The sequence below is a fragment of the Lithobates pipiens genome, unplaced genomic scaffold (genome assembly GCF_037356315.1).
Source record: "Lithobates pipiens isolate NorthernLeopardFrog02 unplaced genomic scaffold, aLitPip1_a1.2 Scaffold_30, whole genome shotgun sequence".
Classification (NCBI taxonomy): Eukaryota; Metazoa; Chordata; class Amphibia; order Anura; family Ranidae; genus Lithobates; species Lithobates pipiens.
In genome coordinates, this window is record NW_027507791.1 from 173,302,960 (window position 1) to 173,329,668 (window position 26,709).

General features: G+C 44.4%; 1 protein-coding gene across 11 annotated transcripts in view; it reads right to left on the minus strand.

The window, feature by feature from the left end:
* Positions 1-26,709, minus strand: part of LOC143943350 (uncharacterized) — a 649,830-nt gene that overhangs the window by 614,843 nt on the left and 8,278 nt on the right. For 7 of the 11 annotated variants that reach the window (XR_013264918.1, XR_013264921.1, XR_013264919.1 and 4 more), the window contains exon 3: positions 3,400-3,502. The exons of the other annotated variants lie outside the window; for them this stretch is intronic. The gene's annotated coding sequence lies outside the window, so the exon portion shown is untranslated. The remainder of the gene's footprint in view (positions 1-3,399; positions 3,503-26,709) is intronic. 11 annotated transcript variants of the gene reach the window in all.

A 26,709-nucleotide genomic window follows, 5' to 3' on the forward strand; every position in this document is an offset into this window, starting at 1 on the left:
TCAGATTTCAGGAAGAGATAATCACAGCCCTTCTGTTTCCAGACGGTGCTATGGCCCATCTTCCCAACGCAAATGTAGTGAGCTGGCTGCATGAGAGGTATTTTCCTTATGTCCTCCCTGGTACCCCTACATAAAAGAACACCCGAAAGAAGATGTTGTGTCTGCAGATTTAGGCATGACACCGGCTTTTATTGTCCCTCATGTCCTGACCAACCTGATCTCTGCATCAGTGACTGTTTCAAACGTTACCACACACACTAGTGAAGTATTAGCGTAGGATACAGCACTACACAGTCTTGGGGCACACCAACACAGGGTCTTGAAAGATGTGATGGCCATCACATTTTGAGAGACCCTAAATTGCAATGTTCAGCTTACAGTTTTTATAAAAGTGAAAAAAAAAAAAAACGCAAAACACACACAAAAAAATAAATATATATATTATATTATAATAAAAAAAGCCAAAAAATAGTTGTGGTTTTATATTTCTTCTATTGTTCTCTGCCTTATGTTCGCTCACTATTGATCTATAGCTATTGTTCTCTCTCCGTTTTATTTTTACTATGTTTTATCGTATTTGCTTTGCAGGTATGGTATGTCTTACTGTTATACCGTAATGTTACTTTGTTTTATTGTTAACCATCATTTTCTTAGCAGGTACACCCTGCAGCTTCATTCAGCTAATTTATCTATCTTGACAGCAACAGCGTTTGCTCCCACGATATGCAAATCGGCGAGTCCAATGGTGTAGGAGGTGATTTCACCACCACAGTAAAAAAAAAAAAAAAAAAAAAGGTGCATGAATGCCCATCATTAGAAGTGGGTGGATGAAGGGCAGTATTCTAATGGTGGGCATACTCGCTGATCATTTTTTTAGGCCCACAGGCTGCATGAAAAAAAGAACATTACAATGTATGCTCAATAAGGACCAGCGACATACTGGTATGTTGCTGGACTTTGAGTAGTTATACCAGAATGATGCCTGCAGATTTAGGTATTATCTTGGAATCATTCTTTTCAGCCAGCAGTCAGCTTTCATGTGAAAGCAATCCTAGCAGCTAATTAGCCTCTAGACTGCTTTTACAAGCAGTGGGAAGTAACTCCCCCCGCCATCGTCCATGGATTTCTCGGGCTCTCCTGTCCCAACCCGAGAATGCAGCCGGTGGTTCCGCCAGGTGACCATAGAGCTGATCAGAGACCAGAATGGCTCCAATCATCTCTATGGCCTCTCAGCAAATAGCTTGGGGTGTCTACTTTGGAAAATTGGGTCATTTGGGGGGGTTTTGTGCTATCTTGACATTTTATGGCCTTCGAAACTGTGATAGGGGTAGTGAGGTGTTAAAACAAAAATTTACGCCCTTAGAAATCCAGAAGGCGGTGCTTGGTTTTTGGGGTCCTGCACACGGCTAAGCTCCCAAAAAGTCTCACATGTGGTATGCCTGTATTCAGGAGAAGTAGCAAAAGTGAAAAAAAAGTGAAAGCTTTGTGCAAAAAAATAAATAAAAATAAGTGTCTGATATTACCGCAACTTGTGGCAAAATATAAAATATTCCATGGACTCAACAGGCCTCTCAGCAAATAGTTTTGGGTGACTACTTTCCAAAATTGGGTCATTTTGGGGGTGGGGGGGGGGGGGTTGTGTGCTATCTGGGCATTTTATTGCCTTCAAAACTGTGATAGGTAGTGAGGAGTGAAATCAAAAATTATCAAAAATTTACGCCCTTAGAAATCCAGAAGGCGTTGCTTGGTTTTCAGGGTCCTGTACGAGGCTAGGCTCCCAAAAAGTCTCACACGTGGTATCCCCCATACTCAGGAGAAGCAGAAGAATGTATTTTGGGGTGTAGTTCCACATATAACCATGGCATGTGTGAGCAATATATCATTTAGTGACAACTGTGTGTAATTTTATTTATTTTTGTCATCTTTCAATCACTTGTGACAAATAAATAAAATATTCATTGGGCTCAACTAGCCTCTCAGCAATTTTCTTGGGATGCCTACTTTTCAAAATGGGGTCATTTGAGGGGGGGGTTATACTGCCCTGACATTTTAGCATCTCAAGAAATGAGATAGGCAGTCAAACTAAAAGCTGCATAAATTCCACAAAATGTACCATAGTTTGTAGAGGTTATAAAACTTTTGCGCAAACCCATAAATCAGGGGTTGACAAATTTGCTTGGAATCTAGGAGCCAGCTTAAAAAGTTAGGAGCCAGGTCCGTGACGGCGATCCGGACCTGTCCCTGGCCTGACATGGAGACGAGTGAGGGGAAGATAGCAGCGCCGTCGCCGCCCCCCCCCCCCCCCGTCTCCAAGTCATTGCCCATAGCTCTTAGAGGGACATTTTATTTATTTTTTTCAAATGACAATTTTTTTTCAATTGCATTTTAGTGTAAATATGAGATCCGAGGTCTCTCTGACCCCAGATCTCATATTTAAGAGGACCTGTCATGCTTTTTCTATTACAAGGGATTTTTACATTCCTTGTAATAAGAATAAAAGTGACACAACATTTTTTTTAAAAGAACAGTGGAAAAAAAAAAAAAAGTTAAAATAAGCAGAAAAAATAATAATTTTTAAACGCGCCCTGTCCTGCCCGCATATAAAATCGGTGTTCGAACCACACATAGGAGGTAGCGCCGTGATCGGTAGAGCGAGAGCAATAATTCTAGCCCCAGACCTCCTCTGTAACTCAAAACGTGCAACCTGTAGAATTTTTTTAAATGTCGCCTATGGAGATTTTAAAGGGTAAAAGTTTGTCGCCGTTCCATGAACGGGTGCAATTTTGAAGCGTGACATGTTGGGTATCAATTTACTCGGCGTAACATTATCTTTCACAATATAAAAAATAATTGAGCTAACTTTACTGTTGTCTTATTTTTTTATTAACTAAATTATTTTTCCCAACAAAAGTGCGCTTGTAAGTCCGCTGCACAAATACGGTGTGACAGAGAGTATTGCAACAACCACCATTTTATTCTCTAGGGTGTTAGAATAAAAAATATATATAATATTTAGGGGGTTCTAAATAAAGGGAAGAAAAGGCAGGTAATATAAAACAGGCAGAGGAAACTTCATTAACATTGCTGGTTTGTCATACCAACGGCGACCACAAGAGGGCGCCAGATTCCATAAGGAATCATAGGACCGCAGAAGGCCTCAAAGCCGCGGCCTAAATTTTCGGCCGCCGGCGGAACGGCCCGACGCGATCACGCTGGGGGGGTCCACAGAGACAGGATACCCCCAGCTGTGCTGCCCCAGGCGCGAGGTCGCTATTTCTAGTCGCCAATGCGACCTGGCGCCCGGGTTTTGTCGAGCCCTGTGCTAAGGATTACGCTTTTGGAAATGAATATCTGTACTTTTATATTCTCTTGTATGTCAGTTAATGCTGTCATACTTACTAGTTGTAAGGAAGATGAATTTTGTGTACTCTGACTACGCTGATGTAAAAATCCAGAGGTACCATGAAGGGTGACATGTTTCCTTATTTCTGCTGAAGAATACCTGGATAAAATAAAAAAAATAAAAATAAAACATCATCTTTAAGCACATTCTGCCAATTAAATTTTCAAGCCAGTTTTAAAATGTACTAAATTCCAAATATTACTTCAAGATTCATCATTACTAAAGTCATTCATTATAAGAGTTACTAAGGACATGTGATGTGCCCCAAAAAAAGCAGAGAACAAAAGACTAGCTTTACCTAACACCTTGTGTCAGAGCTGGTCACATGATGGCTGGTGATCGGATTACTGGTGACGTTATAATCAAGAGGTAACAGGAAAGGTGCAGAAGCCACAGATCCACAGAATAGATGACACAGAACCATCACTGTAGATCCCCGGGTACATAATTCTCTCCAGTAAGGAGAACAGTACAGAATGGTTACATTTCCAAATATCATCATGAATCTCCTGAAACTAGCCTTAGATCAGGGGTCTTCAAACTATGGCCCTCCAGTTGTTCAGGAACTACAATTCCCATCATGCCTAGTCATGTCTGAGGTTTACAATGCCTCATGGGGTGTATAGTTCCACAACAGCTGGAGGGCCATAAATCTTTTTTTAGTTGGAAGATCCCCACCTTAGATGATCTCACACTGCAGTTACACAGCTGTGAGGCTCAAGACACCTAAGTGCAGGGGTTGACAAATTTGCTTGGAATCTAGGAGCCAGCTTAAAAAGTTAGGAGCCAGGTCCGTGACGGCGATCCGGACCTGTCCCTGGCCTGACATGGAGACGAGTGAGGGGAAGATAGCAGCGCCGTCGCCGCCCCCCCCCCCCCCCCCCCCCCGTCTCCAAGTCATTGCCCATAGCTCTTAGAGGGACATTTTATTTATTTTTTTCAAATGACAATTTTTTTTCAATTGCATTTTAGTGTAAATATGAGATCCGAGGTCTCTCTGACCCCAGATCTCATATTTAAGAGGACCTGTCATGCTTTTTCTATTACAAGGGATTTTTACATTCCTTGTAATAAGAATAAAAGTGACACAACATTTTTTTTAAAAGAACAGTGGAAAAAAAAAAAATTAAAATAAGCAGAAAAAATAATAATTTTTAAACGCGCCCTGTCCTGCCCGCATATAAAATCGGTGTTCGAACCACACATAGGAGGTAGCGCCGTGATCGGTAGAGCGAGAGCAATAATTCTAGCCCCAGACCTCCTCTGTAACTCAAAACGTGCAACCTGTAGAATTTTTTTAAACGTCGCCTATGGAGATTTTAAAGGGTAAAAGTTTGTCGCCATTCCATGAACGGGTGCAATTTTGAAGCGTGACATGTTGGGTATCAATTTACTCGGCGTAACATTATCTTTCACAATATAAAAAATAATTGGGCTAACTTTACTGTTGTCTTATTTTTTTATTAACTAAATTATTTTTCCCAACAAAAGTGCGCTTGTAAGTCCGCTGCACAAATACGGTGTGACAGACAGTATTGCAACAACCACCATTTTATTCTCTAGCGTGTTAGAATAAAAAATATATATAATGTTTAGGGGGTTCTAAATAAAGGGAAGAAAAGGCAGGTAATATAAAACAGGCAGAGGAAACTTCATTAACATTGCTGGTTTGTCATACCAACGGCGACCACAAGAGGGCGCCAGATTCCATAAGGAATCATAGGACCGCAGAAGGCCTCAAAGCCGCGGCCTAAATTTTCGGCCGCCGGCGGAACGGCCCGACGCGATCACGCTGGGGGGGTCCACAGAGACAGGATACCCCCAGCTGTGCTGCCCCAGGCGCGAGGTCGCTATTTCTAGTCGCCAATGCGACCTGGCGCCCGGGGTTTTGTCGAGCCCTGCCATAAATATACGCTTATTGGCATTTTTTTTTTTACCAAAGACATGTGGCTGAATACATTTTGGCCTAAATGTATGACTAAAATTGAGTTTATTGAATTTCTCTTATAACAAAAATTAGAAAACATATTTTTTTCAACATTTTCTGTCTTTTTCCGTTTATATCACAAAAAAAAATGAAAAATCGCAGAGGCAATCAAATACCATCAAAAGAAAGCTCTATTTGTGGGGAAAAAAAAAGGACACACATTAAATTTGGGTACAACATTGCATGACCACGCAATTAGCAGTTAAAGCAGCGCAGTGCCAAAATTTCCGAAAGTCCCCCGCTGCCTGCTGGGAAACACACAGATCCCAGAGGCAGCGGGTCCATCCTTATTGCGCAGCGCGACTCGCGCATGCGCAGTAGGGAACCGGGAAATGAAGCCGAAAGGCTCCACTTCCTGATTCCCATACCCAAGATGGCGGCGGCAGCACCCGAGAGACGATCAAGAGATCGGCTTCGGGTGCCGACATCGCGGGCGCGCTGGACAGGTAAGTGTCAGTATTTTAAAAGTCAGCAGCTGCAGTATTTGTAGCTGCTGGCTTTAAAAAAAATAAACGCGGAGTCCCAGCGGACTCCCGCTTTAACTAAAAAGTCAGTGTGCAACAAAGATTGTTAAACATCCAAATTATACTGTATTTGGATTGAGCTAATAAAACAAAAAAATCCTGAGGTTACTCTTAGTTGATTTGAACATGTAAACAGTAACAGCATTCCCCAAAAAAATGTAATTGCATTTTAAACATTCTTCGCAAGGAAAATGTGCCTATCAACAACAGCAGGTTTAGGCAAGCTCGGTGACAGGTGACAAGTCACAATGCCCCCACAAAACAAGAAAAAATCCTGAGGTAACTGACTCCAAGACTGGTCATACTACCTATAGATTATCTGCAGATTTCTATGGTCAGGTGACGGTCAGATAGAAAAAGTGGAACAGATTCCTCCATCTATGCTGAACTGTGTGGATGTAAGAATCTCCCACTGGCCCAAGCTTCCATATCTTGATAGTCGGCCCTGCTGGCTCTCACAATACCTAAACATTCTGATTTGGTGCAGGCATGGTTTAGGTTGAGACCCAGCGGGGCCGACTAGCAAGATACTGAAGCTTGTACTGTATATATATTGTCTATGGGAATACAAAACGTGCTTGAAGCATGTCCAATGCAGGTCAGTCACTCACTGGCAGGTAAAATTCCACCTGCAAGTGAATTGGAAATTATTAAACTGATGTCTAACTGATGGCATCAACACAAGCCTAAAGTCTGCCGACTCAGGCCCTAATATGGTATTGTTCACTCTTATTTTTGTAAAATGTAAAAAAAAAGAAAAAAAAAAAAAGCAGCTGCATATGTTCAGAAAGAAAGCCTATATGAAGACAATGGTATAATATCTTAGTATACTATAGTGATAGTGGGGAAATAAACGGCATGCTGGACAAAGAGTACAGGATGCATTGTAGCACATAGGCTATAGAACACTGCACTTGCCTTTTTTACTGACATTTTGGAAGAATATTGGTATGTAAATAATTGAGAATTAATGAATTTACTAAAAAGTGTTCACAGCCTAGACAGCCAAGAAGATTCATTGACATTCCTTTGTGCACAATTCTTATTAGAGGTCGACTGATATGGGTTTTTCTCTGGCCGATGCTGATATTTAGAAATCATGGCGGCCGATAGCCGATATATGATGCCAATTTTTTTGGGCCGATATGTTAGGCCGATTTTATTTTATTTATTTATTTTTTTCCTTTTTTATTTATTATTATTTTTTTTTAATCCCCCTTAAACCAACACACCTTTCCCACTGGGGCGTTTTTCAGGCGCTTTTGGGCTAAAAATAGCGCCTGTAAAGTGCCTGCAAAATGGCTCCCCTGCAGTCTGTGTGAAAGACAGAGTGCTTTCACACTGGAGCGATGCGCTGGCAGGATCTTAAAAAAAAGTCCTGCAAGCAGCACGTTTGGAGTGGTGTATACCGCTCCTCCACCACTCCTGCCCATTGATATGAATGGGCACCACTGCCGAAGCGCATGCAATGCGATTTGGCAGCAGTGCTTCATGGGCGCATTTAACCTCTTCCTTGGTGGCTAGCTGGGTTAGATGTGCCCCACTAGCAGCCAAATAGCACCGCTAAAATGATGGTAAAGAGCCGCTAAAACTTGCGTTTTACCATCAACGCCTGCCCGCTCCAGTGTGAAAGCAGCCTTCATAAGTGATACAGAAAATTTCTTACATTTAAACATTTATTAAACAAAACAAACCTCCAATCAGTTTACTTGTATGTATGATTTAGATAAAAAAACAAAACAAAACTATATATTAAATAAAAACAGGTACCGTATATACTCGAGTATAGGCCGACCCGAATATAAGCCGAGGCCCCCAATTTACCCCCAAAAAACTGGAAAACTTATTGACTCGTGTATAAGCCGAGGGTGAGACATGGCTGTCCATCCCTGTGTGTCCGTCCATCCCTGTGTGTGTGTCCGTCCATCCCTGTGTGTGTGTGTCCGTCCATCCATCCATCCCTGTGTGTGTGTCCATCCATCCATCCCTGTGTGTGTGTCCATCCATCCATCCATCCCTGTGTGTGTGTCCATCCATCCATCCATCCCTGTGTGTGTGTCCATCCATCCATCCATCCCTGTGTGTGTGTGTCCATCCATCCATCCCTGTGTGTGTGTGTCCGTGCAGCCTTGTGTGTGTGTCCAGCCTACCTGTGTCCCGAGCCTGTGTCCCGAGCCTCCGTCCCGAGCCTCCGTCCCGAGCCGCCGTCCCGAGCCGCCGTCCCGAGCCGCCGTCCCGAGCCGCCGTCCCGAGCCTCCTCCGTCCTTCCAGGATCGCCGCTCTTCTCGGCGGCCATTCTAAATTTCAAAAGCCGCGCCTCCGCCTTCGCCTGTGATAGGCGGAACACTGAATTTCCCAGCAGCCTGTGTTCCGCCTATCACGGACATCGTCTCATCCTCGTCCGTAGTACGAGGATGAGCGGATGTCCGTGATAGGCGGAACACTGACTGCTGGGAAATTCAGTGTTCCGCCTATCACAGGCGAAGGCGGAGGCGGAGGCGCGGCTTTTGAATTTTAGAATGTCCGCTGTCTGTCTGCTCGATACGCTGATCGAGCAGTCAGACAGCGGTGACTCGAGTATAAGCCCAGGGGGCACTTTCAGCCTCAAAAAAGAGGCTGAAAATCTCGGCTTATACTCGAGTATATACGGTAGTCAAAACTTTTGGACGAAAAAAAAAATGGGCTAACTTTACTGTTTTTATTTTATTTTTATTTTTTAAATAGTGTATTTTTTTCCCAAAAAAGTGCATTTGAAAGACCTCTGTGCAAATGCTGTGTCACATAAAATATTGCAACAACCGCTATTTTATTCCCTAGGATCTCTGCTAAAAAAATATATATCATTTTTGGGGGGTCTAAGTGATTTTCTGGCAGAAAATACAGGATTTTTACTTGTAAGCAACAAGTGTCAGAAAAGATTTAGTCTTTAAATGGTTAAACTGAACTTCTACACACAGAGATGATTTCATTCATTCAAGTGTAAACATTGTATCTTTCTGTTCTTTTCTTGGCAGCCTGCCCAGAGAGGAGGAAAGGCGTTTCTATGACGACTCAGGCAACTTACACTGACTTCTATTACAGAAGTCATTTCAAAGTCCCGCTGCAGTTCTAAATCGGCTTTTTATCAGCACAATCGGCCGATATATCGGTCGACCTCTAATTCTTATTAATAATCCAAATGTAAGCTATTTAACTGCTAGGAACTGTTAACAAATCACAGCTGCGGGCAGGATTATTAAGGGGAGGCCGTGGCTTCGGCCTAATCCGTGGCGGCCGGGAGTGCAGGTGGCTGATTGACAGTTCAACTTCTCCCCTGCACAAAGTCACACACCGGAGAGGCTAGGGGACACAGGAGGGTCGTGTGTGATGGCAATAATAGAAGGATTAATAGGAGGATTGCGCAGGTGGGGAGCTCAGAGCCTCAGACACAGTGCAAAGTGTTTTACTCAGTTCCCCACACAAAGCTAATGTGTAGGGTTAAGGTTACAGGCTTGGAAAAATCTGTTTGTAGATGCATATAAAGACTGTATTCAGAGAGTTAATGATTCTAACTCTGAGTGGTCATCAGTGGTGTACCCCAAGATTCAGTGCTGGGAACCTTCTTTTTTAACCACCTAAATACAGTGGACTTACACCCCCTTCCTGACCAGACCAATTTTAAGCTTTCAGCGCTCTCACAGTTTGAATGACAATTACTCAATCATGCAACACTGTACCCATATGAAACTTGCGTCCTTTTTTTCACACAAATAGAGCTTTCTTTTAGTGGTATTTAATCACTAGTGGGTTTTTTATTTTTTGTGCTATAAATTAAAAAAAAAAAAAAAAATTGTGAAAAAAATGCTTTTTTCTTTGTTTCTGTCATAAAATTTTGCTAATGAGTAATTTTTCTTCATAAATTTTGGCCAAAATGTATACTGCTACATATCTTTGGTAAAAATAACCCACATTAGTGTATATTATTTGGTCTTTGTGAAAGTTCTAAAGCAGGCATGTCCAAAGTCCGGCCCGCGGGCCAATCGCGGCCCACGGTCCGGTTTTGAGCGGCCCGCCTGGTAATCTAAACATGTATATCTTTTGTGGCCCCCGACGATCTCCCAGCGCCGGGGCCACAAAAGATATATAGTCTGGCTGCATTGGAGATAGGAGGCTGTACGAGCGCTGTGCACACAGGAGTATTTCCTGTTTACACTGCAGCCTCTGTAATAGGAAGTCCCATCTCCGCCATTGGACGACTGTTCTGTCCATCAAAGGAGGCAGGACTTTCTCTTAAAGAGGCCGCTGTGAAAACAGGAGATTCTCATGTTCTTTGGCGCTCGTCCAGCCCCCTCCATGTCCCCTCAAAGGCTGCACTGATGGCAATGGTAAGTACATTCCTGGCTAATAGTGAGTGAAATCCTGGCAATGGTGGCTGCATTCCTGGCAATAGTATGTGAAATACTGGCAATGGTGGGTGCATTTCTGGCAATAGTATGTGAAATCCTGGCAATGGTGGCTGCATTCCTGGCAATAGTATGTGAAATACTGGCAATGGTGGGTGCATTTCTGGCAATAGTATGTGAAATCCTGGCAATGGTGGCTGCATTCCTGGCAATGGTGGCTGCATTCCTGGCAATGGTGGCTGCATTCCTGGCAATGGTGGCTGCATTCCTGGCAATAGTGAGTGAAATCCTGGCTAATGGTGGCTGCATTCCTGGCTAATGGTGGCTGCATTCCTGGCAATGGTGGGAGCGCAGATGGGCACTGACCCTTATTTTGCTTGAGAGTTTTTTTTTTCCTGAAACTTCCCTCTTATTCGCCAATAAATATGGTATATCCAAATAACACGCCCGAGCTCATCTTTTCAACACACACAGCCACAAAGGCAAGAGAATTCTTGTTGGGCCGTGTATTAGTGTTCAAACGAACACACTTAGACCGATTTTTAATGGTTCAAAGAATGTCAGGCAAAATGGTCTGCCCTCGTGCATGTTCACTTCATCAAATCTGGCCCTCTTTGAAAAAAGTTTGGACACCCCTGTTATAGAGTCTACAAACTATGGTGCCAAACACTAAAGATTTGATCACATCTGATCAGGCCTTCAGTACATCAGGTGTATCTCATTTCTTGAGACACAAACAAGTAAGAAAGTACAAATACCCCCCAAATGACCCCTTTTTAGAAAGTAGGCATTCCAAGGTATTAAGTAAGTAGCATGGTGAGTGTTTAAGTTGTAATTTTTTCCCACAATTCTTTTCAAAATGAAGATTTTTTTTTATTATTTTTTTTTTTACAAAATTGCCATATTATCAGGTTATTTCTCACACACAGCATATGCATACAACAAATTAGACACCAAAATACATTCTGCTACTCTTCCCGAGTATGGTGATACCACATGTGTGAGACTTTTACACAGCATGGCCACATACAGAGCACCAACATTGAAGTGGCACTTTCAGACCTTCTACGAGCAAAAATGACATCTCATTTCACAGCCACCTATTACACTTTTGAAGGCCCTGGAGTACCAGGACAATGGAATTGCCCATAAAATTACCCCATTTTGGAACGCTAACACCCCAACGTATAATTTGTGAGGCATAATGAGTCTTTTAAATGGTTCATTTTTTTTTCCAGAAGTTTTTGGAAAATGTGGAAAAAAATGAAAACGCATTTATTTTATTTTTTTACACAAAGTTGTCAATTTATAAGATATTTCTAACACACAGCATGTATATAGCAAAAATTACACCCCAAAACACATTCTGCTACTCCTCCCGAGTATGGCAATACCACATGTGTAGGACTTTTACACAGCCTGGCCACATACAGAGGCCGAACATTGAAGTAGTACCTTCAGGCGTTCTAGGAGCATAAACGACACATCTCATTTCATTCCTACCCATCACACTTTTGAAGGTCCTGGAGCACCAGGACAGTGAAATTACCCACAAAATGACCCCATTTTGGAAAGCAAACACCCCAATGTATATTCTATGACGCATGGGCTGCAAATAAGTACTCGGGTACTCTGATGGGCTGCAGATAGGTACTCGGGTACTCTCATGGCCTGGTGACAGGTACTCGGGTACTCTCATGGCCTGGTGACAGGTACTCGGGTACTCTGAAGGGCGGTGATAGGTACTCGGGTACTCATATGGACTGTGATAGGTACTCGGGTGCTCAGATTAACTGTGACAGGTATTTACATGGATTGTGACAGGTACTCTGGTACTCATATGGACCGCGACGGGTACTCGGATGGACCGCGACGGGTACTCGGATGGACCACGACAGGTACTCGGATGGACCGCGACAGGTACTCGGATGGACCGCGACAGGTACTCGGATGGACCGCGACAGGTACTCGGATGGACCGCGACAGGTACTCGGATGGACCGCGACAGGTACTCGGATGGACCGCGACAGGTACTCGGATGGACCGCGACAGGTACTCGGGTACTCTGATGGGCTGTGACAGGTACTCGGGTACTCTAATGGGCTGCGACAGGTACTCGGATGGACCGCGACAGGTACTCGGGTACTCTGATGAGCTGTGAACGACAGGTACTCGGGTACTCTGATGGGCTGTGAACGACAGGTACTCGGGTACTCTGATGGGCTGTGAGTGACAGGTACTCGGGTACTCTGATGGGCTGTGAAGGACAGGTACTCGGGTACTCTGATGGGCTGTGAAGGACAGGTACTATGATGGGTGGTGACCGGTCCTCTTTATTGGGGGGACAATCAGTGTGCTTGATGTGTACTGTAAGCGGTAACGAGATGTTACCGCAATCTCCTCCTCACATACGATAAGAACCCGGTAACATCTCGTTACCGCAGTTTGTTTACATTTAGTGATCGGCTGTGAAAGGATCACAGCCGATCGCGTGGGTTAACAGTCAGCCAATGGCTGTTTACCAGCCTCGTGACGAGCACTGTTCCCGGGAACACGCCACCACGACGTGCACACGCTCGCGATCACGCGCTGTGCACAGTGGGGGTGGAACCATCAGTGACCGGCCGTGACTTCATCACGTCGATAAAGTGGTAAACAGCCATACCCAATGGCTGTTCACCCCCCTAGGCAGCGAGCGGTGTCTCCATGACACGCCGCCACCGAAGGGTCACGCACATTCCCTGTTTAAACAGGAGGACGTCATACGCCACAATAGGTGCGACGCCTGGCCGTCATTTGACGGCCGTCGGTCAGCATTTGGTTAATATATTTATAAATGATATAGGGTCAGGGATTAAAAGTACTATTTCAGTCTTTGCAGATGACACCAAACTATGCAATGGAATAACATCCTTACAAGACGTCTCCAACTTACAAGCCGACCTCGATGCGTTGTTTAATTGGGTAACTAATGGATGCGGCAAATGAGGTTTAATGATGATAAATGTAGTTATGCACTTGAGAACTAAAAATATACATGCATCATACATAATCAATCAATAGTGGAGAAGGACTTGGGTGTGCTGGTAGATCATAAGCTTAGTTATGGCAGCCAATGCCAAGCTGCGGTTTCCAAAGCGAGTAATATCCTTTGTAATAAGAGATGTATAGACTCCAGAGAGAGATATAATTTTACCCCTATACAAATCATTAGTAAGACCTCAACTGGAATATGTAGTTCAGTTTTGGGCACAAAATAACAAAAAGAATATCAGGGAACCAGAGAAAGTGCAGAGGTGGTCAACCAAACTGATAAGAGGCCCGGAAGAGCTCAGCTTTGAGGAAAGATTAGAGGAACCAAATGTATTATCTCTTGAGAAGAGGAGATTAAAGTGGATGTAAACCCGAAAAAATACATTTTTAATTAAGGCCTGCACCTTGTACAGTATAGGATTTCATGTCATCTGTGCCCAGTCTTGCCACCAAGAGTTAGACCAGCCCTGACCAGTCCTCTTATCTTTTTTCAGTGAGATAAAAAAAAACAGACAGACGGAGAAATAGGAGTCCATTTGTATAAATACACGATGGTCCATTTAGTGAAACTCTGTCACAGAGGACAAGGGGGTACTCTTTACATCTAGAAGAAGGGAGATTTAATCTCCAAATACGGAAAGGTTTCTTCACAGTAAGAGCTGTGGAAATGTGGAACAGACTCCCTCAAGAGCTGGTTATGTCCGTTCAGTAGCTTGCTTTAAACAGCCCCGGAAGAATTTACCCCCTTCCTGACCAGAGCACTTTTTGGGATTCGGCACTGCATCACTTTAACTGACAATTGCGGGGTCGTGTGACGTTGTACCCATACAAAATTGATGCCCTTTTTTTCCCCCATAAATAGATCTTTCTTTTGGTGGTATTTGATTGCCCCTTCGGTTTTTATTTTTTGCTCTATAAAAAAAAGAAGAGTGACAATTTTGAAAAAAACGCATTTTTTACTTTTTGCTATAATAAATAGAATAAATATAAGTATATAATTTTTTTTTCCCTCAGTTTAGGCTGATATGCATTCTTCTACATATTTTTGGTTAAAAAAAAAAAATTGGATTTTTTTCTACACACCGTAAAATCCTTTTCTCTGTAGTTCACCGACTGACACAGCTCCTTTCTTAGACCATTGGGTTGTTACGCCACCTTCAGGAGAGGACGAGGCATAATATGTTAACATGTGATAATAAAACTAGAACTTTCTAGTTCCACCCAAGGGGCGGTCCCTTAGGTAACAACCCCTCAGCCTACTACTGCAGCCTCAATACGTCAACAAGCAGTATAACAGACAAAAATAGGAGGAGAGGATGCTGTGTCAGTCAGTGAACTATAGAGAAAAGGATTTTACGGTGAGTACAAAAAATCCTATTTTCCCCTAACTTCACCAACTGACACAGCTGCTTTCTTAGACCATTGGAACATCCCCAAGCAGTGCCAAAACGAGGAGTGGGAAAACAGCATAAAAACTTCACCCACAATGGCATGTGGGAACTAATACAAAAACTTTACCCACAAAAACAACAGTGTGTGGGAATAACCAAGAACTTTTTTACCCCCAGTGCTCCTCATCTGGGAGTCAGTACCTCCAAACCGCCTCAGAACTGCGGTAACAAATGCAACAGTGCATTTACTTAAAAGGTACTGTGTTTTTACCAAAACCCAGGAAAAAATTTAAGTGCAATTGCAATTACACGGCCGCCTGCAAAACTTTGTGGCCAAAACAGGTATCCGCGCCAATGCACTGACATCTACCTTGTAGAATTTTGTAAAGGTGTGAACAGACGACCAAGTCGCCGCTTTACACACTTGAGCAACAGACGCTTGATGACTGAAGGCTCAAGACATTCCAATTGCTCTGGTGGAGTGGGCCATGACCGGAAAAGGGGGCACCTGCTCCTTCAAGGCATAAGCCTGTACTACAATCTGTCTGATCCACCTAGAAATGGTGTCCGACAAGACCACTATGCCTTTTTTCAGACCAGCCACTGAAACAAACAAGGAGTCTGACTTCCAAAAGGGAGCCGTAGCAGACAAATACACCCTCAGAGCCCAAACCACGTCCAGGGAATGGAGGGCCACCTCCTTAGGATGTGTCGGTTTAGGACACAGAGATGGTAACACAATGTCTTCATTGATGTGTATCGCCAAAAACCACCTTCTGCAAAAAAGAAGGTTGCGGACGCAACACCACCTTATCCTTGTAGATAACCAGATGGGGCAACTTGCAAGAGAAAGCCGCCAGTTCCAAAACCCTCCTGGCCTAAGTAATTGCCACTAGAAAGACCACTTTATGGGAAAGAGTCAACAGAGTGATCTCTCTGATATTTTCAAATGGCGGTTTTTGAAGCATTGATAATACCAGGTTCAGATCCCACGGGGGTAACGGTGGACGCATCAGAGGAACTACCTGTCGGACACCTTGAACAAAAGTGCTCACTAGAGAATGAGATGCCACGAGTCATTGAAAAAAAAGACAGCCAAAGCTGATATTTGTCCCTTAATGGTGCTTAAAGCCAATTTCTGGTCTACTCCTTGCTGTAGAAACAGCAGGATCCTGGAAATAGAAAAGTAGCGTGGACGCCATCCTTTCGCCTCACACATGGAGATGTAGGCCTTCCAGGTACGACGATATATCTTCCAAGAAGAAGATTTACGTGCTCTCAGCATAGTTGGAATCACCGAGTCTGAAAGACCCCAGTTCCTCAACCCCTGGCTCTCAATAGCCATGCCGTTAAAACCAGCAATGGTAAAGCAGGATGGAGAATCTGACCTTGAGACAGAAGGTCCTCTCGTAACGGCCACCAGGCGCACTAGGTCTGTGTACCAGGGACGCTGGGGTAATCAGTATTACTGGAAGCCCCTTAGCCTCCACTCTGTGGAGCAGAAGTGGTAATAGTTTCAGTGGAGGGAAGGCATAGATCAGCTGGTACTGATCCCACAGAGCCACCAGCGCGTCTGCCCAAGGATCTCTTGACCCGGACACGAATCTCAGCACCTTCCAATTGAGACAGGAGGCCAGAAGATCCACGTCTGGTGTGCTCCGTCGCAGGCACAGTAGCCTGAACACCTCCGGATGCAACGCCCATTCTCCTGGGTCCAGCATCTGGCGACTTAGGTAGTCCGCCTGCCAGTTCTCCACTCCCGGGATGTAAATGGCCGTCAGGGCTGGTACATGCCGCTCTGCCCACTGAAGGATGTGAGTGACCTCCCGTGCAGCGGCCGAGCTTCTCGTTCCTCCTTGGTGACTGGCGTATACGACTGCCATGGCATTGTCTGACTGGATCCTGATCGGACACACTCAAAGTCTTATCGACCATGAGCAAAAAGGCATAGCCTGATAGCTCTCAGCTTGAGCAGATTGATCGGCAACTTGGATTCCTCCACCAACCAGAGGCCTTGGGTCAACTGAACTCCCATTACTCCACCCCAGCTGGTTAGGCTGGTGTCCGTTGTGATCACTGTACATTTCAGAGGTAGGAACGACTTCCCAGACGGAAGTGCCGGGGACCTCAACCACCAGAGTAGGGAATCCCTGACTAACTGGCTAACTAAATCTGCCGATCCAGGGACAACTGAGATTTGTCCCACTTTGTCAAAATCTCCTTCTGCAATACTCTGGTGTGAAACTGGGCATATGGTACTGCCTCAAAGGAGGCCACCATGAGTCCCAGGACTCGCATGCAGAAGTAATCGTTGCTGCAGTAACGCCAAAACAGTAGCCAATACCTTGGTAAAGACTCGGGGGGCTGATGCCGAACCAAAGGGGAGAGCCGCAAACTGGTAGTGGGCTTCCCCAACTGCAAAATCACAGAAACCTCTGATACCAAAGGCATATGGGTATGTGCAGGTACGCATCCTGGATGTCCAAAGACGCCAGGGAGTCCCCTTGATGGAGTGCAGCGACTACTGAGCGAACTGATTCCATTCTGAACCTCTAAACTTTTACAAAATAATTGAGGGCTATAAGGTCCAAAATTGTAGTCCCCAAAAAGGAAGGGGTACGTCCAAACAGGTTTGAGTAGAACCCCTGGAAACGTTCCAATTCAGGAACAGGTACTATCACCCCACGGTTCAGCAGGGGGTACCACGCAAAGCCGTGATAAGTGCTCCAACAAGCGTTTTGTCGTGCACGGACCCGGAACGGTCCGATCAGTCCTGGTCAGCGTCGTCTGAAACGACAGAACAAGGGTCACCAGCCTCAGCAGGGCCCGAGTCTGCGTCAGAGCTCTCCCCGGAGGACGGGGGGCAGGGGCCATTTTTTACTATCTTTGCGCCCGCCCACCGCCTCCATCTTGGCAACAAACTAATTAAGGGCCGCTGACAAATCGCCCAGAAGCACTGCACTGTCTGCAGGCGAACCGGTTGCAATTACCTGGATTTCGGGGGAAGAAACACCAGTTTCTGAAGCCATGCTTACCCTATCCTGTCTGCCACCTGTTGGGGACTTAGGACAGTGATGGTCCCACACTGCTAACTGCCGCTGGCTGAGGGGCTCCTCCCGCAGGACTCACCACCCTGACCGAGTTCTCTGCCATCCAGCTAGGTGTGCCTGTGTCAGCTCTCAGATGCATAAGAGACCACACCGCACTGTGCTGAGCAGTTCTGAATAGCGCTGAAACTGAAAAACGTGTTTAGGCTCCAAGAACATGGCCGCCAAGCGTCCAGTATAAAGGACATAATTACAAGGAAAATGGCCGCCGGATTACAGGAAAATGGAGACAGAGCATGCTGCTCTCTGGTCACACCAAAAATGGCCACAGCGCACTGTATACCATGAGGGACAATGAAAAAACAGGCAGAGAAATGGTGGTGAAACATTGCTAGTGATCAACAGACACAGCCTCCAGACACCTCAGGGGAGAGACCTACACACATCTAGGCACAGCTATCCAGCGCAGTCCCCCCCCCCCCCAGGTGAGAGCCCCTGTCTATGGCACACACACTGCTCAGCAGCCCATGCAGCATCCCCTACAGGGAAAGGGGGGAGGGAAGATAAGGACAGGGAGAGAAGAGAGGGAGGGGAGGGACCCCCGAATCGACCTCCCAGGGAATGCCCAGCTGCTCAGCCCGAGGCAGGGAGAGCTGTACTTACCAGTGCTGAAGAGCTGGGAGACATTCCATCACAGACCCACTCTCCGATCAGTACGGGGTGGCTGAAGGCCCGGCACACTGCGACGCAGACATCGGTAGCCCAGTCATATAGGTGCCCCAGAGCATTGCGCTCACTGGTCCCCCTGGAGTTAGGGGCATGTCATTGCCGACCCAGCGCAGAGCTCTGGTCTGCACACGCTCGCTGGCCAGGCTGTGGAGACTACAAGGATAAGAGCAGTGACATGCAATTAGTGGACCTCCAGCTGTTGCAAAACTACAAGTCCCATCATGCCTCTGCCTCTGGGTGTCATTCTTGTGGCTGTCAGAGTCTTGCTATGCCTCATGGGACTTGTAGTTCTATAACAGCTGGAGGTCCGCTAATTGCATATCCCTGGATAAGAGTATCCAGCCTGTCACCCAGCCGGCTGTTGACAGCAGATCACAGGATCTTTACTCTTGCTCAAAAAGCAAAACTTCTGCAGAAAAATCCACGGACCGATGGGCCCGCAGGGTTCCTAGGTCCTTCTCCTTCACTACGCAGAAAAAAACTGAGGCTGCAGTAGCAGGCTCAGGGGTTGTTACCTAAGGGACCGCCCCTTGGGCGGAACTAGAAAGTTCTAGTTTTATTATCACATGTTAACATGTTATGCCTAGTCCTCTCCGGAAGGTGGCGTAACAACCCAATGGTCTAAGAAAGGAGCTGCGTCAGTTGGTGAACGTAAGAGAAAATCGCAGTATGTGTAAATTGATTGGTTTGTGCAAAAGTTATGGCGTCTACAAAATAGGGAATAGATTTATAGCATTATTACTATTTTTACTAGTAATGGCAGCAATCTGCAATTTCAATTGTGACTGAGACATTATGGCATACACATCGGACAATTCTGACACATTTTTGGAACCACTGACATTAATACAGTGATCAGTGCGATTAAAAATTCATTGATTACTGTAAAAATGTCACTGGCAGTAAAGGGGTTAACTGTGTTCCCTGGGAGGCAATTCTAACTAATGGGGAGGGACTAACTACAGGAAGTGACAGATAGTGGTTCCTAGCTAATAGGAACACACGAGCTGTCACTCCTGTCAGAACAGAACAGGGAAGCGTGTGTGTGTGTCTCCAGCTCACGATTACTCGTGGCCAGTGGCCAGCGGTCATCATGACCGTCGGCCATGAGCAACAGCACCCCAGCTGTGTAGCAGGGCCTGCCTATCCGGACCCCACGAGCCAACGTATAGTTATGTGGTTTCGTGCAGGGTAGCCAAAAAACTGCGGCGGCTGGTCCGGAAGTGGTTAAAAAAGGCCTGGATTCTTTCCTAAATGTACATAATATAACTGGATACTAACATTTATAGGTAAAGTTGATCCATGTAATATCGGATTGCCTCTTGGGGAAATCAGGAAGGAATTTTTCCGACTGCTGGAGCAAATTGGATCATGCTTTGCTGGGGTTTTTTGCCTTCCTCAGGATCAACTGTGGGAATATGATTTTATTTATTATTTTATTTTATTGGTTGAACTAGATGGACTTGTGTCTATTTTTAGCCAGACTATGTTAACTATTGGCTGAAGAGGCAGCAGGGGGTAGTGCAGCCTGTAGCCTACGGACTTCAGCGCCTCCTACTGCCTGTGTGCTGTCCATCACTGCAATTAAATGTTCATCCCACGGGCTTCTCGTCAGTGCAGATGCAGGATGGATTGGCGACTCCAATATGGAGAGAAGCCTGCAGGCAAGCTCCTGAACTGAACTTCAAGCAGTGAGGTTTCTCTCCTTTAATGATCGATAAGGTGAGGGAGAAGAGGACAAAAGCAGCATTTTTCCCCAGTAGAAATTAAGGAAAAATGGGGAGCTGTTAGAAGTTCCTCCTGTACACTGCATAGCCTGTGCCACCCCTTAACAACACTCTGTGATGCCACCCATATTCCTGTTCTTTTAACAGCACCACAGAAACCTGATAAGTGTGCACCTGTGTATCATAGTTGTCAGCCTACTGTCACATGTTAAAATGATGGCAATATGGTTGGCATTACAATGAGTGTTATTAGGCTGGGTTTACGCTAGCCAAAGCTCTGAAAAGTGATCCTTGTTGGATCACTTTTCAGAGTGCAGCTAAGTGGCTGCGGTAAGTTATTCAGGAGGCCAAATAACAGTTTATAATGGTGCTTATGCACCATAACCACGATCCAAGTGTTTGGCTCACAGTTGTGGCACAGTCCTATTGACTTGAATGGCTGAGTTTGATAGTCAACTCTAAATTACACTGTAAATTTTTTGTGGCTGTGACACAAAGCGCCACAGCCACAGCATGTAAGCAGCCTCTTTTAGCTGTATTTTAGACTTGGGTGCGTGGCCAAGGGGCAGTGTAAGTGAGGTTCAGTCATCTGTTTTTAATGTCTCATGACCATCCATGTGAAAGAGGCCTTGAAAGGGTACAATTATTTGTCTGCAAGCACTGACCGTTATAAGACCAGTAGGTGATCATGCATTTTGTGTTTTATACACTCCTGACCCCTGTGCTCTGTATATTACACATTACCTTACCTCTGTACATTACACAGTCCTTACCTCTACACTCTGTACATTACAAATTCCTGAAAAATTAAAAAGTGTGCTATGGCGCTAAAACCCAATGTATGTGCAACTTGTGCATATAAGTGTATGCGCATCAAATTTACCAGTGCTATCAAACTATGCGTAAAGTGCTAGTGCTACGGTAACCCGTCTATATTCTACTTCTATTGCAATTTTATAGGAAATCCTAGAAACTAGAGCGAATACAGAAAATACATATATCAAGAGAAAAATGAAAATGGAAATAAAAATGGAAATAATTCACATGTGCAATTAAATTAATCTCCCAAAAAATATCCTTTGATGTAAAAAATTTTTTTTTCCAAAATCGCTTTCAGAAATTGCTGGAAAATCGCATGCTGCAGTACTTCGAGAGATTAAAGTAAAGTGAGGTGACTAGTGCAAAAAAGTCAGTATAAAGCGGAAACATTCATCCCCGGTGCGCCACTCAGTAATGTGGAAATGTGATTGCTCTCACCAGATCCAGTCCCCTTGAGGGGTTAATCAAGCTTTCACAATGTAAGCCACTGTGTTGCTATTCAAACGCTGCTGCTGGTGCGCTGGGAGAATGTTCACTTTTCAATTCTCCCAGCGCACCAGCAACAGCGTTTGAATAGCAACACAGTGGCTTACATTGTGAAAGCTTGATTAACCCCTCAAGGGGACTGGATCTGGTGAGAGCAATCACATTTCCACATTGGGCCATGTGGCATGCAGTACAGTAGAAGTTGGGTGGGGAGAGAAGACAGCAGCAGAGAGCACTGTGGACTACAAAACCATGTGAGATATAAGGAGTGTGAGCCAGGGAAAGAGCAGCTGTGCAGGGAAACACAAATCAACTAGAAGCAACATTTGAGCCTGTGGACAAACAGACAAAAGCAAAGCAGTCCCATCTATACACAGTTCGGCCATCCCAATTACTCAGCAGCTCTGCCCAAAATATTTTAAAAAAGAGCCCCTCTGTAAAGAGGCTGACAGTCTTTGTAAATTCCAGCTTTACCATTTGCTTCACTGACAGGGGTGCCTGCTGAGGGCGCTGTATAAACTGTATCAGCTACATACTGTGTTCTAGAAGCAGAATGGTGACTTCTCATTATGCACTCAGAACAAAATTGAGTTGGGTTGAGTGCGCAGCCATTTACAGGACCAGTGGCGCTGCGTCCATAAGGGCACATGGGCAGTGCCCCCTCTATCACCAATAAATAGATTCAAATCTATCCATGGCCGCCGTTGCCACCCCCTATTAGGGCGCCTGAATTACAGCAGTGGGGGGTGTTTTTGAAGCACCTGATCAGGGCCATAGGCTCTAATAGGCATTGAAAAAGGCAAACAGCGAGCATCATACTTGGCACTCACAGTTCACCCCGCTGTGTTAGAAAAGCCAATGAATATTCACGTTCCTAACACTGAACCGCCTCTTTGCCAAACAGGTACTTGGGTCTGTTACCCATCACCTGATTGGCTAAAACAACTGGCGCTGTGATTGGATGCCTATCAGGCATCTAATCATAGGAGAGGATGGGAAGAGAAGACATCAAGGACATGGAGGAGAGGACACCGCCCGCTGTAGTCAACCGCTGCCCCACCGAGACAGGGTAAGTGCCGGGCAGATGGTGGGCGGGTGGGGGCACAGTGGCAGTGTTTGATGGACACAGTGAGGCTACAATTGATGGGGATTTTCTTCTACATTTTTCAGTTTGTTTGCGCCCCCCCACCCCCCCCCCAAAAAATTTGAGCACCAGCCGCCACTGCACAGGGAACCTTATATTGTAACAACAAACACAATGCTTCCTCTGATTGATGAAGGTGGGTGGATAATGTCACAATTCCCACCTCAGCTAATCAGAGGAAGCTTTGTATCTGTTGATAAAATACAAGGTGTCCCGTGAATTGCTGAGCGCATAACCCAACTAAATTTTGATCTGAGAGCATGATGGAAAATCCCCATCCTGCTGCTGGAACACAGCGCTTTATCCTGTATGTAGCTGATTCTGCATACAGGGAGTCCCCGAATTCCGAACATCAAACTTGCGAACGACTCCTACTTATGATAGGACGGAGTCGGCGTGACATCACTGCAGGTCTCTTGCGTTCCACGCTGGTCCTGGAAACTGTCAAATAGCCATCTTGCAGAACGGGACACATTTCACACTGCAGATGTACTGCAGGCCCCACATACAGTACAGGACTATATGCCCAGATGCTCCTAGAAAAGCATCCCCTGTGGAGCTGGTGAGATTACATACTGTTCTCTGTGCCCACTACTATATGCCATGTACAGTACTTGTATCTATAACTTATGTGATAACTGGACTCTGTTACTATCCCTGTGTCCCAGAATGAGCTCATGTCATCTGCCTATGTGGAGCTTTCATTTAATCGTGTGTGGGTTTTTTTAGGGGGGCACCGAATGGGTTTTTTGGTGCCGAAACCGATACCGAAAATGAAAAATACACTAGCCCGAAAACCGAAACAGCATCGAAACCAAAAATGGCTTTTTATATATATTTTAAAAAATACATGATTTATATAAAATTGTCTTATATTATTATTCATTATAGTATTTATATTCAACTGAATCATTAATTTTATGAATAAAAGAATAGTCCAGTAATGTAAATAACAGTACTTTAATAAAGCAACCCAAATAAATTGGACAGTGGACAGAAGATGAAAATCAAATCATAAAATCAAATAATACAAAATTATAAATTAAAGTTACTACAGCATATCCTGCAGTGCAGATTGCAGTCAGTGCACATTGAACCATAACAACAAAATAAAAAAATATATATATATATATATAAATAATATAAAAATAAAATGACTAAGACTAAGTCTAAGAATACTTAAAGTCTTAGATTTTATTAATTTTCAACGTAAATCAGAACTAGTATTAATTCAGTTCTCTCTCTCCCTAAGGTGTCAGCGGCTGCATGTCCAATAAAAGTATGTATGCAGCTGCGGGTTACATACATAGTCATACAGTAGACCACACTGTTTTCCGGCCCCCGGGTATGAGCGGAGACATCCCGGAACACAGACTGGTCTAAAGAGGCGGTGCTCAGCCAATCACAGCAAGCAAGCATTGTAGACTAGTCTGTTTCTAGAAGTCTCCGCCTATATCTGAAACACAGAGTGGTATAGTGTATAGTACTGGAGTATGTAGACAGCCACAGATACAGAACATACAGTTTTGCACATGCAGCGGGCTGAAAGCTTAGGGAGAGATATAGTTTGGCCCAACAGCAAAAAACTATGTATGTGTGTACAGTACTAGATTAAAAGCTGGAGTTCTCTCTTAAATTGAAGAAGTGCAAAAAACTGTAGAAGAACTACAATGAACAACCAACTAATAGCAGTATGGCACAACTAGACAATTGGAACATACTGGTAGTCAGTCATACTATGCTGTATGTTCCAATAGCACAGTCCAATGCCAATTCATTTACTATGTTCAACAAGATGGTAAATTAATTAGTCTATGCTACGGATTTATAAATCTATTTCAGTAAAAGTGATAGATTTCGCTTTAAGAACAAAAGTTGCTCAGCTTTCTCACAGGAGAGACAGTTTCTCTTCTCGTCAAGAATATGAGATGCTAGACGGAATAGTCTCTCACTCTCTGTACTGGTGCTTGGGGCAGATAAATATCTGCGTGTAATCTGCGCAAGCAAAGGAAAATGTTGTTTGTTGATGCGCTAGTACGCAAGGGGATTGTCACTTCTGGCAATAGGCTGTTCAGCTAAATAAAATGTCCAGCTGTTGGGTAGCTGCACTTGTTGCACTGCTATGGACCGGGGTGCATTCATGTAAAATTTCTTCAAACATATCAGATATGGAGGGAGCGTGTCCCTCTTCACTTGTATGCAACCGTTTCTTCTCACTTTCCTCTGTGCTACACCTCAAAACTCCTTCACCAGATGCTTCCACCACCTCCATTTGTACCTGTATCATTTCCTGTGCATGCTGCTTTTTCTCAACATTAAAATAATGCTCTTTAAATCGAGGATCTAGAACTGTTGCAATGCAGTACAGAGGGTTGGACTCTGTGTCTTGAAACCGGTTGGTAACGGCCTCCAGTAGAGTGGTTTTAGCCGTTTTTATGCCATGGTTTGTTTCTATCTCTTTTCCTAGCAGACACTTCAGTGCGGCAATCAAGGGAATAACTTCAGAAATGGAAGCATTAGTTGAGCTTATTTCTTTTGTTAACTGTACAAATGGAGATAGAAGAGACAAACTATTTTCAACTAACATCCACTGATGTGCGCTCAGTGTTGCCGGCAGCTCATGCAATGTATGCAGCTAAAACACGCTTTTGTTCAAAAAGACTTAGCAGCATATAGTAGGTGCTGTTCCAACGAGTGACTACATCTTGCTGCAGTCGTTTCGGTGGCATTCCAAACTGTATCTGCAAAGCTTGTAATCTGGAATAAGCAAGCGGAGAATGCTTAAAGTGACCCACAATTTTTCTTCCTTTTGATACAATATCAGATATGGTGCGCTGACTCAGCAATCCTTCATTCACAGCCAATTGCAGCGTGTGTGCCATACACGGTATGCTTTTAAGTTCACTTTCCTCCATTGCCTTTGCCATGTTCCACGCATTATCTCGGACAATCAAATGCACTTTAGACTTCTCACTGTGCCAAGTGTCAAGCATGGATTTTAAAGTGTCAGCTATTGCTGCTGCAGTATGTGATACAACAAACTCACGTGCATTAAGTAGGATGTTTTGCAATTGAAATTTGTCATCTATCCACTGCGCTGTCAGGCTAAGCATGCTCATTGGACTGACGTCTGAACTCCAAATGTCGGTAGTAAAACTGATTGCTATGATGTCGGTAGTCATGAGCTCTTGAACGTGTTTTCTAACACTGCAAAACAATTCAGGTAGACAGGTATCTGCAAAGTAGCGTCTGCTTGGTAGTAAGTAACGCGGCTCAATATGTTGCATGAGCCTATGGAATCCAATGTCCTCCACAACGGAGAATGGCTGGTCGTCTAATGCAATAAATTCCATCATTTTATCTGTTATGGCACGAGCTTTGGGACTGTCACTTGCAAATTTGTTAACCTTTTCAAAGACCGTGGCCACAGATGGTGTTGAGCCCGAGTCACTTTTTGGAAGTGGCACTGTTTTCTTGTAATTTGAATGCTGAACTGGATGACGTGTTTTCAGGTGGTGTATCAAACCTGTTGTTGAAAAATGCCTTGGCACTGTACCCCCTCTTGAAATTTCTGCTGAGCAAAGACTACAGATTGCAAATTTGGGGTCTTTATCAGAAACTTTAAAATATTTCCACACTGCAGACATGGTCCACCTTAGCTGGAAGTGCTGAATAATAGCATAGAATGATCTATAGTGGGAGAGAAATCTGAGGGGGGGGGGGGGGGGGAGAAAGGACGAAATCAATTTAAAAGCTAAACCCCAGGAGGCAGCTTTAAAAAATAACAAACTATCACTTTTTTTTTTTTTTTTAAACGGTGCAGCTCTTGCCATGCAAGGTAGTTATGTCTGCACTGCAGTACATCTGACTTGTACCAAAAAGATAATATAATTGCACTGATTAAATTTCATTTGAAATGGAATGGATTGCTTGCATGCAAATTGCAATTGCATGCTATATTTAATTTTTTTTAGCTAGTCTGTAGTATAGTATACTATAACCTCATGCGCTTGTTGTCATTGAATTTGTCAGCGTAG